The 12,500-nt window shown below is 45.3% G+C and overlaps 1 protein-coding gene across 1 annotated transcript in view; it reads right to left on the bottom strand.

Moving 5' to 3' along the window:
* Positions 1 to 12,500, bottom strand: part of LOC125032826 (LIM/homeobox protein Lhx9-like) — an 80,903-nt gene that overhangs the window by 30,060 nt on the left and 38,343 nt on the right. The window lies entirely within an intron of this gene.

Raw genomic sequence — 12,500 nt, 5'->3', positions numbered from 1 at the left:
AAAACAAAAGCTGAAATAAGACTCCACACCCCCGACGTGGCGGCGAGGACCACGGCGAGCGGCGCTGACGGCAAAGGTGTTGACGCCGATCTGCCAAATCCCGGGTGTGAGGGCGGGCGACAGGCGGCGGCGGCGGCGGCGGCGGCGGCGGCGGCAGATGGCAAGATACCAGCTTCGCGAAGTGGCCCAGACAGACACTCGCCCCTTCTCCTCATCCCGTTCTCCGTTTTCCTCCTGATCGACTTGCTCTTCCTCCTCCTCCTCCTCCCGTCCGTATTTTTCATACTCTTGGTCTTCCTTTTCCTCCTTCTGTTCCTATTTTCATTCATCGTGCTCCTCCTCTTCCTTCTCTTAATACTTTTCCTCCTCCTCTTTCCCTTTCATCTTCTTTTTCTCCTCTTCCTCGTCAGCAGCATCCCCTTCCCCCTTCTGTTTCTACCCTTTCTCTTCCTCCTATTCCTCATCATCTCTCCCTCCCTCATCTCCCTCTCTTTCCCTCACCTCTCTCGTCTCCTCTCCCCTCGCTTCCTCCTTCTCCTTCTCCTTTTCCTCTTTCTCTCCCTCCTCTTCTCTTTAATCCCCCTCCTTTTCTTCCTCACCCCTCCCCCACCTCCTCGTTTACCTCTTCCCCGCGACACCCAATGTTTTAACAGCCCCAAGATCCCAGCGTCAGACATCTTCCCTCCCTAGCTGAGAACTTTCTGGCTGTCATGACGTGAACATGACGTTAGGACTGATATATGACGCCAATGCGACAGCTGCGATGTGGTAAGCATTTAAAACTATGCACAAGGCCCCCGTAACCAGCGCTCTCAGGAGATTATACCAGAGGGAGATTTGGCAACATTATCTACAATCTCAGACGAGCAACGGCGACCGTCCAATGCGAGCGGGCGCAGGTGAGGGGGAATGGTGTGTGTGTGTGTGTGTGTGTGTGTGTGTGTGTGTGTGTGTGTGTGTGTGTGTGTGTGTGTGTGTGTGTGTGTGTGTGTGTGTGTGTGTATGGAGAGAGTGAGAGAGAGAGAGCAAGAGAGAGAGAGAGAGAGAGAGAGAGAGAGAGAGAGAGAGAGAGAGATGGGAGGGATAATTAGATAGATAACAGATACATTGAAATAACGAAAGAGAGGGAGAGAGAGAGAGAGAGAGAGAGAGAGAGAGAGAGAGAGAGAGAGAGAGAGCATACCTGTTTTCGATCTCTTGCATTGCACAAGTGCAGGTTGAGACATGCAAGAAAACCAGGTGAGCAGTTTTCACACCTATAATGTCAGCACACCAATATGGTCATTTATATTATTGCACAACGAACATAGTTCATCATGCTATTATCATCACGTATTACAAATCGAACACAATTTCCAAAACACATTCTCAGAATAGAAATAATTAATAATTAATCTTCCACAATACGCGTGAAAGGATCAAAATACAATCTAAATCAGCGAAATAAAGCCTACCCCCCACCCCCCTCCTACAATCCTTCACACAACCTTCGCCTCAGCTAAAGTCCTAAATCCTCTCTGTAACGACAGATGACAGTCAAGCAGCGTCAGAGTCCGCCTTTGTGGCAAGGGGCACGAAACTCGACCTTCTGGCCACGTACAATAAAGTCCATACTAGTAAGGCTAAATCCACCTTTCGCCTGGTTTCTCTGCAAGAGGGATCTAAAAAATGCCGGTAGAAAGGTTGATATTCCATTTGTCAAAATAAGTAATCACGGCCGTAGTGACGCCGTGTTATGAATGTCAAAGTAGTCCTAGAGGCTTCCGGGTATCGTCAAGATCTACCCAACTTCTAAAAGATTTACTTTATGATTTTATCTTGCATGGACTTCGCGCCGACAAATTTTGGAGGTAAAAATGTTTGACTGTGCGCCTGTTGAACAGCGTGTAGCCTTATTTGACTAGCAGCTAGACACCTTTCCGAGATTCCAGCAGATTATGTTAAACGATAATTTATTCCATGAGAGTAACACGATAAACTAGCCTCGTAAAATAACAGTAAACCGAGCAGTGTTATATATTAATCGCCCGTCTGGCAGCGTACACAAGCCATAAACGTATCGTACGGTGACGTGTGGTCAGCCATGATCGTCGACTGGGGAATCGGCTGTAAACAGAGAGACAGGAATTAAAGCCTACTTTATTATAAGAACAAATATCAAAAACTCTGTGTTCTGCCGGAAAACAAAAGGAATCACAAAGTTTCGTCACGCCAGGTCGCTCCGGGTGGCACGGGGAAGGGCAGGAAAAGTAAATCCCACATATGAATATAATAACGATAATAACATCATCCTCAAACATGAATTATCGAATAGACACGGACTCGTAATCAAGAGTAACCGGCCAAACAAATTCGAGGTCACCCTTGGAAAAGACGGGAGAAAGAAAACGACAAATCGCCTCGTGTGTCCGAAACATTTCCAATTTGCTGCCTCCTGCTTTTGTCAACAAACAAAATAAAAACACTACGATTCGCCTTTAGTCACCCCTGGAGACTTTACCGCGTCTGCCACTATCAGCTGGCCCATCTCTCCACGGAAGCTCGCGCCGAAACAATGCCCAAACTACATTAATAATGCACCCTGACTTCCGAAATCGATACAAAACAGAGCAGTCCGGCAGGAGATGCCTTGCCAAAACAGTGATAACAAGAAGGCCACAATTGAAGGGTAAATGTTGATAATAATGGATCTGGAGTGGAGAGGTTAGGTCGGCCACTGTCCTGCTCCTTGCCATGTCGGGAATTTTAGCTTTATTTTTCTTATTGTACTTCTCAGGTAAACTTTCCAGCGAGATGCAAGACTTTAACGACGGTTGACAATTCACGCCTCGCATATAAAACTACTTGATAGCGAGTGAAGGAGAATCAGGAAATTAAGAAATAAGAACAAGACATCCGGCAACAGCCTCCCTTTCCCCCTGCCAGGCAAGGCTGAATGCCCCTACAGAGGCCCTCGCAGCGGCGCGCCGGCGGGGTCCTCGGCGGCCGGAGGTTTTGTTTGCAGGGAACACAACAATAACAATCAATAAGCGAGGGATGGCGGTGTTGTTGTCATTGTGCGCGGCTGGAAAACCGGCATATGTTGCTCAAATTATACACTTCGCGCGTCAATCGGGTCTTGTTAGAGGGTTGTTAAGGACGGGTGGGCGGGCACCCTTTGGGGGATGGAGAGGGGGGGGGGCGTCGAGGGGGAGGGCGCAGGGGAGTGTGGATAAAAGAAACGGAAAGAAGAGGAAGGTCTCTGGATGGAGGGGGGAGGCGCGGAGGGAAGAGGGGACAGAATAAAGAGGTGGAGAAGGGGAAGCGAATAAGGATGGGTCGAGAGGCAGGGCCGAGGAGAAAAGAGGGACAGAAAGAAAATGGGAGGAGGAGAAGATGAGGGCGAACGAGAGACGAGGACGCGCGCGGATGTCGGGAAAGAGGGAAAGAATATGCAAATCATTCAGAAGAATACAAATGCACCAAAGGACATTTGCATTGCATCCAGCTCAAATATTTCGCTTCTGCATACATACACGCACGAGCACACATACGAAAATGTCCATGTTATCCATTCATATATTCATAGAGGCAAATTTTAAACTGTGTCGATAAAATTGCTAGTTATGAATACTCTCACGTAGAAGGGAAATCAAAGGCAAAACCAAAGCACAAGCAGCGTAAGAGAGTAACAAAGAAAGCAAGAAGGAAGCGAAGATAAACGACCCAGTAGTCGGGTAACAGTCAGGCTGATTTCAAGTCGATAAGGCTCGCTAAAATATCTCCTGCGATTATAAATCGAAAGGGAATCGTTCCGTTGATTAATTATATAAGCAGCTGCAAGTGCACGCGGTGGTCTACATCTGAGTGGGTGTGAAGGTACTTAATATACACCGCCACGCATTCGGACGCAGAGACATACTACATACATACATACATGTAGCCGCTGTTATCAACACCGGCATGGCGTAGCTGCTGGAATCAGCATCACATGTTTAACCTCTGTAGCCACTGCCATCACCATCGGCATGGCGTAGCTGCTGGCATCAGCATCACATGTATATCATCCCCTCGAGGACTTGGTTGACGTTTTCCTCATGGGTTGCGATAAGGATAATGCCATAGCCGTGCTCCTCCGTTTGTATATGTGCTGAATTAGGCCTTGTCCCTAGTGTTGACGTATATATGGAAGGAAGGTTGTTTCACGAAAGAGGGCCATCACAGGTTTATAGAGCAGTTTGAGAGTGAATACTGGCTCGACAACACGTACCTAAAGACCGATCTGAAGACTTCTGTTAAAGGCCTTGACTGTTCCCACTATGCGTATGTATCTTACACATTTATGTATAGATATAGACTAGTGTTCGTATATGTTGTTGTTTACCTTAAGCAGTAGGATATAGTGATATTCTTAGCAACCAGTAAATGTATTCTTTCTATAGTTATAATATTATAAGTACTGATATAATCTCGTTAGTGAATCTAAGTCGAATTGTAACAGTAAATCTGATTATTATTGTATTATTATTGTATTGATTATGATTGGTATCGTATTGATTATGTATTGATTACAGGTTTGACCGCAATCCAATAAATCGTGGAGCGAGTTCTACGCAGTGGTATCAGTCACCTTGAGTTAACACGAATAATCTGAGCGCATGAATTGGCGCTTATAGTCAAACGCATACGCGGAAATAGTAGCTATTGGTACGGAAGGATCATCCCCAGCGCGGTGGGAGCGACGGGTCGGGGGAAGACCGACGTTGCCGTGGACAGAAGAGACAGACTGAAGAACGAGTGGCGGTGAAAGTCTACGGATGTGATAAACCGTATTTTAGCGAGTAAAGTGATAAACCGTATTTTAGCGAGTAAAGTGAAGGTTATTAGTGGAAAATGTCGACATCTGGTCACGACTTTGTGTAAGAAATAAGGTGTTTTTTTGTTGTTGTTGTTTTTTGTTTATTTTTTTTAATTTTTTTTGGAAAGACTATAAGTGAGAAACAAAATTTGAAAAAATCTAACAAGAAGTGAATAAGTGAAGGATAGTATTGCAAATAGAAAGACAAGGTGATTAGTGACCGTAGCTCGTATATGAAGGTGCTAGCTTACTTATGTTTTAAATTAAAGGGAAAGTGTGCTCGACTAACACAAGCGATAATATCCCCTCGTTTATAGGTGTGGTGATCCATTTAATGATGTCTCGAGACGGAACGCCCGTCGTAGAGAGTCCCCGCTCAGAAACTGAGAAAATGGGAGATAAAATAAGTGCTGCACTTCCGGGCGACCTGGCTGATACTTGCGAGCCAGAAGGAAGTTTGGAGACATCTGAAAATGCCATTTCACCAGCGGGTGAGGATGTCCCCGGTTATGAACAGCAAGCTGCAAGGGAGTCAAACGAATCAAATGAACCGCCAGGTAAACGGCCGCCCATGCAAGGTATGTACACTGGAGAGAGCGATGGCTTCAGTCAATTGATAATAAGGATCGTGGACGAATATATGAAATCTCGAGGTATCTCTGAGCGAGGCAATCGGTCTGAAGTGATTGGGCGCAGCTCTACTATGAGGGCAGTGAGAAAAGAAAAAATGGGAGCCAACCACGGAAAAGGGAAGCGTAAGGGAACACATAACCACAAGGAGGTCCAGGGAGGATGCAAAAGGGCTCGTTCAACACACAAGGAAGGAAACGGGTCCTCATGTTATGAGGAAAATAACGGGTCCTCATGTTATGAGGAAAATAACGGGTCCTCATGTGGTGAGGAAAATGACGGGTCCTCATGTGGTGAGGAAAATGACGGGTCCTCATGTGGTGAGGAAAATGACGGGTCCTCATGTGGTGAGGAAAATAACGGGTCCTCATGTGATGAGGAAAATAACGGGTCCTCATGTGATGAGGAAAATAACGGGTCCTCATGTGATGAGGAAAATAACGGGTCCTCATGTGGTGAGGAAAATGACGGGTCCTCATGTGATGAGGAAAATAACGGGTCCTCATGTGGTGAGGAAATTAAAGGGTCCTCACTTTGTGAGGAAATAATACCTGGACGCACGACCAAGCGTAAAATGAAGAAGGGCGCTTACAATGGGTACTCGAGTGATGAAAAAAAGGACATTAATAAGAAAATTAATGCTGGGATCATAAGAAAACGCAATTCCCTGATCAAGACAGGCCGCGGAGGTTCGAAAAGGCATTGTGGTACGGAAAAGGACGTGAGGAAAGTGAAAAAAAGCCAATTATGTGGTTATGGGTAGTAAATTAAGACAGGGACGAGCAGAACGAAGAGCAAACAGCTTGAAGAAGAGGAAAGGAGGGCAGAGCCGTGACAATGCGGTGCGAGACTCAAGAGCAAGTGGAAAGGGAAAGCGGATAAACCACAACGCAGGCTGGGAGGGAAGCAATAGAGCACTGATTGAAACCGTGCGGATGATGCAAGCAAAGCTCCCAACGCTTAAGATTGGCAGTATTGAGAATTATTGGGCGTTCAGGAGACAGTTTCAAGAATTTTTTCTTGACACATCGGCGCCCGCCATGCACAAATTAAACCAGTTATACACCAGTTGTGACTGGGAGATCCAAAAGCTTATATCTCATTGCATGGCACTGCCAGCAGAAAGGGGTCTGAAAGTAGCACTGAAAATACTAGACAAAAGATTTGGTGATGAAAATACGTACATGAATCAGTCGCGGGAGAAGTTAATTAGAGGACCCAAAATAAGAGAGAATGATTACCGGGCACTCTCCATAATGTGTGGTCAACTGACGTCATTCATTTCATTTGCGGAAAACTTGGACAAACTGATTGAGATTGACAATCAGCCAACAATCAGAGACATTGTATTGAGGTTGGATGATGCCATGAAAAACCGTTGGAATGCGTATTGGACAGGAAAAAGGGGTGGACACACTAAGCATATAAAGGATGTCCTGAGGTTTCTGGAAAGAGAGACCAAGAGAGTTGAAAATGAACTTGTCCTTAATGAAACTTACAACTCAGAGACCCAAAGACTGTACACTGGAACACAGGAGACTCGGAGGGAGGCTACATCCACTTCTGGAATGAAGCGCGATCATAAGTACCCAAACAAACCATACTCTCGTGAAGTGTCTCTTATTACACAAAGTGAACCATCCACAAGGTTTAGTGGGGGGAGAGGTGTTACTGACAGGTGTCGTTTATGTGGAGAGAATCATATGCTTCCCTTGTGTGAGGTGTTCAAGCTATTGCCTGTGGAGCATCGCAGAAAGATAGTAAGGATACAGGGAAAATGCTTTGTTTGTCTGAAGGAGAGCCATATGGCTAAAGATTGCAGAGCGCGGCCTTGTGGGGTAGGCAACTGCAATGGACGTCACTCCAGGTGGCTTCATGAAGCCTCAAGGGACAACTGGGTTCGTAGAGGACCTGAAACTCTTGGACAGTATAGAAGAACTGAGGTCTCAAAGGTAGAACAGAACAATGATTGACTATCACGAAAAATCTGGGTGGCCCATACCACAGGCAAGGAAAAAGGGATAGCACTGCCAATAGTACCGGTTGTTCTGACGTCTGAAGAAACCTATAAAAGGGCAAGAATTACAACTTGTGCTTTACTGGATTCAGGCAGTACCCGCTCATTCTGCTCAAGGAAAGTTGTAGAGCGACTAAGGCTAAGAGAAAAGAGGCAAACCACAATAATTACCACCCTTTTAGACAAGGATCAACAAGAGTCAACATGTGTTGAGCTAATGGTCACAAGCTTATATGGAAAGAAGACAACTCCCTTAAGGCTGACGGAGGTTATTGTTATGGACTCCCTGCCTGACAGTCTAATGGGGACCAAAGCAGACCCAGACAAGACGGCTAAATGGATGCATTTGAAAGACTTGGCACATATACACAGACAGGTGAAATATCTATCAGTAGAGTTGCTGATCGGACAGGATTCTCCCCAAGCACTGACACCTATTGAAGTTCGGAGAGGACAAAATGGGGAGCCATTTGCAATCAGGACGAAGTTAGGTTGGTCTATAAACGGTCCGCTAGACATGACCAAAGGGGAGGCTGTAAATTTTGGCGTTTTTGTGGAAGAAGTACCAAGGAATGAACCTCAATGCCCTTTGTTGGAAAAGGCAATGAAGCGATTCTGGGAAATAGATGAGGGTGAAGACCCAGATAAGAGAGGACTGTCAGTGGAAGACGAACAAGTTATAACTATGTGGAAAAGAGAAGGGAACAGAGTCGGAAACCATCACCAATTTCCGATACCCTTCAGGGAAAGGGATCTTTCCATGCCAGACAACTTATCAATGGTTCTCAGAAGATTAGGAGGACTGAAGGCCAGGTTGATGCGTGATAAAGAACTTATGAGACGTTATGTCAAAGAGATGGAGGAATTGGTAAGAAAGGGATATGCTGAAAAGGTTCTAGACAGGGGAGCTCATCATGGAAAAATGTGGTATCTCCCGCATCATCCAGTGTTTAACCCAAATAAGCCTGAGAAGACACGTATTGTATTTGATTGTGCCGCTAAGTTCAATGGGGTTACTCTAAATAATCAAATTATGCAGGGACCTGATATGATAAACGATCTTATAGGAATCCTCATTCGTTTCAGGGAAGGGAGGGTGGCACTGTCTGCAGATATTGAAGCCATGTTCCATCAGGTTTTGGTAGATCCAAAGGATCGTGATGTCTTAAGATTTCTCTGGTGGCCACAAGGTGACTTTGCAAGACCACCTATCCCATACCGGATGACCAGACATCTTTTCGGGGGAGTGTGGAGCCCCGCATGTGCTGCCTTTGCACTTCTTAAAACTTTGGAGGAAGGCGGGACGAGGTCCAATAACGCCAAACGATGTTTCTATGTTGATGACCTTCTGTTGTCTACTGACTCAGAGGATGAGGCCAAACTCTATATTCAGGAATTACAAGAAGCCTTGAAGAACGGAGGTTTTCATTTAACAAAATGGATGTCCAATTCTAAGAGAGTGGTGACTGGAGTCCCACAGCAAGAAAGAAGTCCCGGCGTTAAGAATATTGATCTGACGAAAGACGAATTGCCTATGGACAGAGCATTAGGGGTGCTATGGAACCTAGAAGATGACAATTTGAAAATATCGGCAACTCCTCCAGACAAACCTCTAACCAAAAGAGGCATCCTGAGCACCATGAGCTCTGTGTTTGACCCATTGGGATTTATAACTCCCTTTACTGTTAGGGCTAAGATGATTTTTCAAGACGAAGTACGCAGGAAAGAAGGATGGGATAAACAACTCTCAGAGGAAAATGTTAAAAGATGGACCTCGTGGCTAACGGAACTTGAAGATATAAAGGAGTTCTACATGAACCGTTGCCTACTTCCTCTCCGATTTGGACGGCTCATAAACGCACAGCTCCATCACTTCTGTGATGCTTCAGCTAAAGCTTATGCAGTGGTGACTTACGTGAGGCTGCAAGATGACAGTGGACTCACTCAATGCAGTTTTGTCATGGCACGCTCCAGACTAGCGCCCATCAAAACTACCTCCATACCCCGATTAGAATTGTGTGCTGCGGTTCTGGCAGCTGGAGCTGAGGCCAAGATACGAAAGGAAATCTCTCTGGAGATCAGGATTTCTGTTTTTTGGACAGATAGCATGATTGTTTTGCAATACATCAGAAACACTTCAAGACGTTTCCACACCTTTGTGGCCAACAGGTTGGGAATCATTCACAGAATATCATCACCACAGCAGTGGCGTCATGTGAACTCTGAGGACAACCCAGCTGATGATGCCAGCAGAGGACTGTCTGCTCAAAGACTGTTAATGAGTGGAAGGTGGAAAAATGGCCCCAGCTTTTTAGACCTACCTGAGGACTCCTGGCCACCTGTACCATGTGACAATGATGACCTAGGTGAAGATCCAGAAGTAAAGAGGGAGAGCACAGTCATGATGCTAAAGGGGAAAGAACCAAATGGGTTCGATAAACTCCTAGTTTGGTATTCATCCTGGTACGCTCTACAAAGAGCGGTAGCCTATTTCCATCGCCTCTCAACATGGATAATGGAAGGTCGCCCCAGGCTGGAAAAATCCCAACTTAAGGTAACAGAACTACAGTCAGCACGAACAACAATCATCAAGTATGTACAAAGGGTTTGTTTTGGGGATGATATTGAGACACTTCGTAATGGAAAACTTACTAAGAAAAGCAAACTCTACCGGCTAGAGCCAATGCTTGATGACCATGGTGTAATCCGAGTTGGAGGTCGCCGTCTGGATGAACATAGTAAATGTAGTGAAAAGCCCATCCTCCTTCCTAAAAATCACCCCGTAACAAACTTAATTGTCCAGGACATACATATATTTGTAGCAAGACACTCGGGTAGGGAACATACCTTGGCCAACTTGAGGAGACATTATTGGATAGTGGCAGGGCGACCCTTAATCGATCGCGTCCTGAGGAACTGCTTCACTTGTCGCCGGGTTAATAGCAAACCCCTCACACAGCGACAGGGTGAATTGCCTTTGGAAAGAATATCAGCTGATAGTCCACCTTTCACCCACACTGGAGTAGACTGTTTTGGGCCCTTTAACGTGACGTATATGAGAAGAACCGTGAAGCGTTTTGGATGCGTTTTTACTTGCCTCAGTTCGAGGGCTGTACACCTTGAATTACTGCATTCCCTTGATACAGATGAATTCCTCAACGCTCTCATGCGATTCATGGCAAGGCGGGGCACCCCCAAAAAGATCTTCTCTGACAGAGGATCTAACTTTCAAAGAGCCAACAAAGACATACAAGCAAAGACACGCAGCTGGGTTAAAGATGATAAGATATGCAACGCGTTACACAGAAGAGACATCGAGTGGGTTTTCCACCCGCCCATGGCCTCCCACATGGGTGGTGTATGGGAACGGCAAATTCGGTCTATAGGGAAAGTCTTAGCCTCTATTATTGGTATACAAAAGATTGATGATAGCAGGTTGCACACATTGTTCTGTGAAGTCGAAGCCACACTCAACAGTCGCCCACTAACTGCTGCACCGGGTGACGCCTCTGAGCCTGAGGCTCTTACGCCAGATCATATACTTCGGCTAGGAAAGGACTTCCATTTACCTATAGATGACGTTTCCCAAGGTGAAATTCTTCGTAGACGATGGATTCATGCACAGGCGTTGGCAGATAGATTCTGGAAGCGTTGGAGAACAGAATATCTCCACTCTCTTCGGATGCGGCAGCGTAAGATTGAGCCCTCCCGCAACCTGTGCAATGGTGATGTAGTCCTCATTACTGATCCCCATCTCCCAAGGAACCGGTGGCGTCTGGGAAGAGTTATCCAGGTATTCCCAGGCCCCGATGGCTTAGTCAGAAAGGTTCGTCTGCATACTAGCTCTGGAGATCTAATCCGGCCCATCGTGAAGCTATGCCTTTTGGAAATGGATATCGATTCTGCCCGGGATTTAGGTAGATCTACCACTTAGCTGTCCTCAATGGTTTGCTTGTGACACCCCGTGCACAAACAAAGGGGGGAGTGTAGCCGCTGTTATCAACACCGGCATGGCGTAGCTGCTGGAATCAGCATCACATGTTTAACCTCTGTAGCCACTGCCATCACCATCGGCATGGCGTAGCTGCTGGCATCAGCATCACATGTATATCATCCCCTCGAGGACTTGGTTGACGTTTTCCTCATGGGTTGCGATAAGGATAATGCCATAGCCGTGCTCCTCCGTTTGTATATGTGCTGAATTAGGCCTTGTCCCTAGTGTTGACGTATATATGGAAGGAAGGTTGTTTCACGAAAGAGGGCCATCACAGGTTTATAGAGCAGTTTGAGAGTGAATACTGGCTCGACAACACGTACCTAAAGACCGATCTGAAGACTTCTGTTAAAGGCCTTGACTGTTCCCACTATGCGTATGTATCTTACACATTTATGTATAGATATAGACTAGTGTTCGTATATGTTGTTGTTTACCTTAAGCAGTAGGATATAGTGATATTCTTAGCAACCAGTAAATGTATTCTTTCTATAGTTATAATATTATAAGTACTGATATAATCTCGTTAGTGAATCTAAGTCGAATTGTAACAGTAAATCTGATTATTATTGTATTATTATTGTATTGATTATGATTGGTATCGTATTGATTATGTATTGATTACAGGTTTGACCGCAATCCAATAAATCGTGGAGCGAGTTCTACGCAGTGGTATCAGTCACCTTGAGTTAACACGAATAATCTGAGCGCATGAATTGGCGCTTATAATACACAAAGGTGTATACAGTATATATATGTGTGTGTGTGTGTGTGTGTGTGTGTGTGTGTGTGTGTGTGTGTGTGTGTGTGTGTGTGTGTGTGTGTGTGTGTGTGTGTATGTATGTATGTATGTTTGTAAATAAATATATACATAAATATATATAAACCAGTATATATATATATGTGTATCTATATATATATATATGGATGATATATCAAAAAACATACTCACGCGTATTATATATGCATATATATACATATGTATTCCTTTGTGTGTGTATGCAGATGGTCCGATAAACACG

Source organism: Penaeus chinensis, chromosome 15, assembly GCF_019202785.1.
Source record: "Penaeus chinensis breed Huanghai No. 1 chromosome 15, ASM1920278v2, whole genome shotgun sequence".
Classification (NCBI taxonomy): domain Eukaryota; kingdom Metazoa; phylum Arthropoda; class Malacostraca; order Decapoda; family Penaeidae; genus Penaeus; species Penaeus chinensis.
Note: the sequence above shows the minus strand (reverse complement) of the source record. Positions and strands in the feature narration are given on the sequence as shown.